The following is a 5,789-nucleotide window of genomic DNA, read 5'->3' as shown; positions in this document are numbered from 1 at the left end:
AAGGAATGTTGTCACTATAGTTTAACCTAGAAGAAATGGAGTTAATAAAATCTTTTTGTCATACAATCCAGTGGATCACCTCCAGAGAGTCATTATTAGTGATTTAATTTCAGTGAGAAAGATCTTCAAGGGAGTGCTCCAAGTTCTTAGACTGCTTGAATATTTTTATCAGTGACTTCTGTGAAGACACAGATGTTGTGCTTACCAATTTTTCAGCTCCCTTTGATCTGTTTTGAAACATATTTTGTCAGTGACCTTTTCTTTCTTCAGCCTCACTCTAACCTTCCTCTGCTCTCATCCTTGGGCTTTTCTTCCCCTTTTCCTCCAAAAGCCTTGTCTTTTAACATCTATATATAGTTGAGCTAAACAGTTCAGCAACATTGGGCTTGTCTGAAGGTATAGGTTTCATTCTGCATCTCTACTCAAGATGTGGGAGTCAAGGTTCAGCTTCCATCTTTGGCAATCATTATTCCTTGTGCTGAAGAAGGGAAAGAGACACAAATGTGAGTTTAGCAACTATTACATTAAATTTGTTGTGTAACTAAAAAATAAGTCATACACAATCAGCATTTACTTTTTTATTTTTGTGTTTTATTTTTTAACATGGCAATGATGTAAAACACTTATTACTAAGCCAGGCACTATCCTTTGTGTTAGAAGGTTGGATTATAAGAATCCCGAGTTCAAGGTGTGTGGTCTCAAGAACTATAATCCTATATCTATTTTCATAAGGTTCATTATAATAAAAATGTTATTTTCAAAAATTTGAACTAATATCAATCTGGGTCCAAAACAAATTATAGAATTGGCATCCAGTGCAGAGTGAGAGGAGCAGAAACAGGAGAACATTGTACACAGAGACTGATACATTGTGGTACAATCGAAGGTAATGGACTCCTCCATTGGTGGTAATGCAGTGATCATGAACAACCTAGAGGGGTTCAGGAGAAAAAACATCCACATCCAGAGGAAAAACTGTGGGAGTAAAAACACTAAAGAAAAACTACTCCTTAATGACATGGGTCGAAGGGGATATGACTGGGGATATAGACTCCAAATGAACATCCTATTGCAAATATCAACAACATGGAAAGAGGTTCTGATCAAGAACACATGCGATACCCCGTCAAACTGCACATTGGCTTTGAGAGGGGTGAGGGAGGGGAGGGAGGGAAATAAAATTATTTTTGTAACCAAGGAACAGTGCTTGAAATTAAAAATTAAAAAAAGAATTAGCATCCAGGAGCATCATGATGGTCTCAAACATGTGTGAAGATTGGATTTGGCTCTCCCTATTGTAACAATGAAGGTACTTAGCTCTTCCTTGATTGTGAAGATTAAATTGTAATCCCATCTATTTTTAGATTTTAATCCCCAAAATGTAAAGAATCTTCTAGGTACCATCAAAAGAGGATTATAGGGAGTTTATTAACTCCTCCTTCCTGAAAACTATGTCTTTCTTATGTACTTCCAGACTACCTCAGATATTTTGGCTGCACCATCACAGCGACTCATATATTGAGTTCAGAACTCAATAACAAAAACATTTTCATATTGCTATTAAATCATGCCTCCCACATCTCAGATTTTTGAAAGTTTTTGTTTTTTAATCCAAATGCAAAATCTAACATTTATTTGTTTAATTTTCATCCTTTGAAATTCAATCCCATGATTTAGAATAATTTGCCATGGTTACAAGACTCATCCCTCCTCTCCCCCCAACCCCCTCCCATATCTGACACACAATTCCACTGGGTTTAACATGTGCCATCAATCAAGACCCATTTCCTTATTAATATTTGCACTAGGTATTATGCATTTCAAGGAGAGTTTCTATGTTTGGGTGTTTCTTAACAAATTAAAAATTATTGATAGATGCATTGACAAGGAGCCATTAAGTGGCATTCCCCTATTGTGAACCTTAAAATTCTCAGACCCTACTTCATAAGGTTAGGATTATAAACCTTAAAAATTTCCAGACCCTACTTCATAAGGTTGGGTTAAGACCATTCCCCACTTTAAACAATGAGGGAACTTAGATCAGGAATGTGAAGACCTCTACTCCACCCGTACTTAGGTCTGCTTTGGGGGAAGAAACTCCTTGCTGAACAATGAAAAGATACTTAAATCCATACTTATAGTAAGACAAAAAGTTCTTAAGCTATGCCTATTTTTGGATATAATACAAAAGGGTGCTAAGTACCTATAAAGGTCAGGCAACTTGTGAATTTACAAGGAGCAAAGGAGTGAGAAACTTACTCAGAGATTCGAGTCTACTTGGGTGTGAATTACTCAAAAGATTAGTCTTCTTAGGTGTGAACTAAGAATGGTTTGTCCTTTGAAAAACGTCTACTGTGATTGGTAGATATAAGGACTTAGGGGAGGAGACATAGGAAAAAATTCCCTTTAAAAGGAGTCTCTAAGGAGGTTCTTGGGAGAGTCTCTTCAGCACAGTCTCTTGGAACAGTTCCAGGGAGGCTGACTCTGGCTGGAACTCCCTCTGAGGTGCCTTTGTCCCTCTTAATCTTTGATCTTGTGGTGAGTGATTAAGGACTGACTGATCTCTCTCTCTTAAGACTCAGGTCTAGGCCATGTTGGCTAAGGCCCTTCATACTTATTCCTTTCTTATTCTCTCTCTCCCTTTCTTTAATTCCTCATTAATTAAAATCTCTATAAAACCCAGTTGACTTGGGTATATTTTAATAATTGGGAATATTTCCCTGGCGACCACCTTTTATTTGATTTTAAAACAAGACACTGTAGTGAAAACATATTTTCTGCGGTCACAATTTACTCACCCACTCTTATATCTACTACAATTTAAGTCTTCCACTATTTTAATCACTACAGTTTATGACAGCAAATACTATTTTAATTATTACACTTTTGTGGCACAAGAATTTTACAATTTAGGGGCAGCTGGGTTGCTCAGTGGATTGAGAGCCAGGCCTAGAGATGGGAGGTCCTGGGTTCAAATCTGGCTTCTGACACTTCTTAGCTGTGTGACCCTGGGCAAGACATTTGACTCCAATTTGCCTAGCCCTTGCCACATTTCTGCCTTGGAACCAAATACATAGTATTGATTCTAAGATGGAAGGTGAGGGTTATTAAAAAAAAAAAGTTTTACAATTAAAAAATATATATCGTTGCATGGGGAGACCTGGAGGGTATGGTTGACCCAGCTCCTACAGTTCATTATATCCAAAGACTCACTCAGAGTCTTATGATTTCTAGGGACATCTTCTATTGCTGTCATTTTTTCAATCCATCTAGAGACATGACGATCCTTATAGCATTGTTCCTGGAAGATCTACTTTCCTGGTCCAGATCACTGGCAATATCTTTCTCTAAAATTGCTTTAAAAACATCTTAATTTGTAGACCTTTATTATATCTCCACAATTCCCCTTCAGGAGAATTTGATATTGCCCAGGACCTACCCCTGTAAAAGAAGCACATACATAACTTGATAGTAACACAAAATATTTCAAAATAGCATATATTCTTTTACAACAATAGACTTGGTATAGGATGTTTGGTTAGGCTAATTATTCAAAAATACATTTACAAGTCACTCAAATAATATACGAATCATTTTTCCCGAAAGAGAAAAAAAAATATAACAAGTCCCTGATACTCATCTACTTTAGCGGAGATAGCGTATATCCTGGAAGCATGGAGGTCAGATGAGATAATATCGCAATTACCTGCCATCTGCCATGACTGAAGAAAGTTGCCATACCCTCCAGAAAAAGCAGGCAGGGTTGGAGGACAGAAATATGACAAAAAAGAGAATGTGATCCCGTAGCCTGATTTCTACTCCCAACAAGAGCCATGAGGATAGGAAGATGGAGTCAGAGCTAAGTGAGCCTATTCTCCACCAGAGGAGATGTCCAACCACAGGAAAGAGTCAGAGAAGCCCTACCTCAGTCTCTGCTTAATAGTTGCTCTTCTCCCCTGAGACTGCTCTCCCTACCTCTGGCACTGACAGGTATCACCCCACATGGGCTGTTGCCATCCACGACAGAGGCTTATTAGCACCCATCTTATTTGAAATCAGACTTAAACATTGCTTACAGCCCCATAAGATTTAATCATAAACAGCAAGTTTCAAAGCCTAAGCTTTGGGGTATGCAGTATCGTTAGGGCTGTTGGACACTGTAAACTGACCCTTGTGACAAGGAAATCACTTTAAAAGACTGATATATACTAATTTAAGGTCGCCAAGGAATTCAGCTATGTAATTCCTAAATGAAAACTCAAGTCAGCTGTCAACCTTTTTTTGGGTTTAATTACAGACAGGAGGAAGAAAGGAATTAGAGATAGAGATAGAGAGGGAGAGAGAAAGGGGAGAGAAGGGAATAGGGCTTAAATACCCCTTCTGTTTAGGCTGGGCCAAAAGGCCCAAGCCCTTAGATAGCTGGGGCAAAGAAAAGAGATCAGTCCCTATTACTCACGTGACCAAAATGGAGAAACAGTCTCAGAGGCCCCCACCTTCAGCTTCCTTCAGAGGAAGCTTCTCAGAGCACCTCTCCAACCACTCAGAGCTAAAACTCTCCAACCACCCCCCAGTCCTCAGACCCCTCTCTCTTTAAGGAAACCATCCAAGTTCCCTCCCCTCAGTTCTCACATCTACCAATCACTGTCCATCATTTTCCCTGTGCCAATGGTGGCTCTACCTTAACCCAGGACCGCCCAGAGGTCTGGGCTTTGCACATGTCTGTTGGAGGTCATATTCTCAAATAATTAAATTTTGATCTATGCTGCAGCCCTTCCTAAATCCTGTTAGGACTGAGTGGGGTGGAAATTGTATTTTCCAAGACCTGATTCTGTCATTCCAAGTATCTCTATTGTATCAATTCTAAAATCAATCATGACTCAAAGAAATTCCTGTTCTGTGCTTAAGCATAGATCAAAGCCCTTTCCATTGTTCAGCAAAAGGTTTCTGTCCTAAAGTGATCTTAAGTAGGGAGGAGAAGGACCCTCCCATGCCAATGGGGTTCACATTCCAATACACTATCAGTAAGAAATTTTCCAAGTATGAAATTTCCCAATGGTGAAATTTCCAACATTTATAAGTCTAAGAAATTTTAAGGTTTACACCCTTCAATACTAGATATCAGGTATAATTCTATAAACTCAAAAATAATCATACTTAAAGCTAACAAAAAAAAAAGCAAAAGAAAAATTGTTTCCCGAACCCCATTCAACTATGTAACAATTATGTAGCTTGAACTATATCCCGAGCTCATTTCTCAACCTCAGCAGAGATGTTCCTAATTGAATCTATTACTTCCATCATCCATATAACAGCCCAGAAAAACCTCTGTGCTAAAGAGGAAAGGGCAACTGAGTCACACCCAGATCTCCTGCTCTTTGATGCCACTGAGTGCCCAGATTCCTAGGGGCCAGCTTGTCTGCTTGGCTAATAAAATGATTATGCACCACTGGTGGGGTTATCTAGGCCAAACCACCCTTGGGAAAAGGAAGAGTAACCTGCAGAGTTAAGACATAGAATTGCCCAGGGGTCACCAAACCCCATGGAAAATCTGATTTTAACTGTGATGAGGCAGTAACAGTTGCAAAGGATATGCATTCATATGACGCATCCTTTATCCTATTGAGGTATGTCTTAACCCAGATAAATGTTGTGGCAGGGAATTGGAACTGTCAGGTCGCACTTCACATTGTCACCCATATATATATATATATATATATACACTCCATTTTTTGCTCCTAATTGCATCCCTTCTGAAAGCTCCTCTAATTGGTGGACTCTAACTATATTCT

The 5,789-nt window shown here is 38.9% G+C and overlaps 1 long non-coding RNA gene across 1 annotated transcript in view; it reads right to left on the bottom strand.

Moving 5' to 3' along the window:
- Window positions 1-89: 89 nt before the first annotated feature.
- Window positions 90-5,789, bottom strand: part of LOC103093174 (uncharacterized) — a 28,638-nt gene continuing 22,938 nt past the window's right edge. Inside the window, exon 2 of the long non-coding RNA XR_463546.3 lies at window positions 90-478. This is a non-coding gene — a long non-coding RNA (uncharacterized LOC103093174). The remainder of the gene's footprint in view (window positions 479-5,789) is intronic.

The sequence above is a fragment of the Monodelphis domestica genome, chromosome 2 (assembly GCF_027887165.1).
Source record: "Monodelphis domestica isolate mMonDom1 chromosome 2, mMonDom1.pri, whole genome shotgun sequence".
NCBI lineage: Eukaryota > Metazoa > Chordata > Mammalia > Didelphimorphia > Didelphidae > Monodelphis > Monodelphis domestica.
Note: the sequence above shows the minus strand (reverse complement) of the source record. Positions and strands in the feature narration are given on the sequence as shown.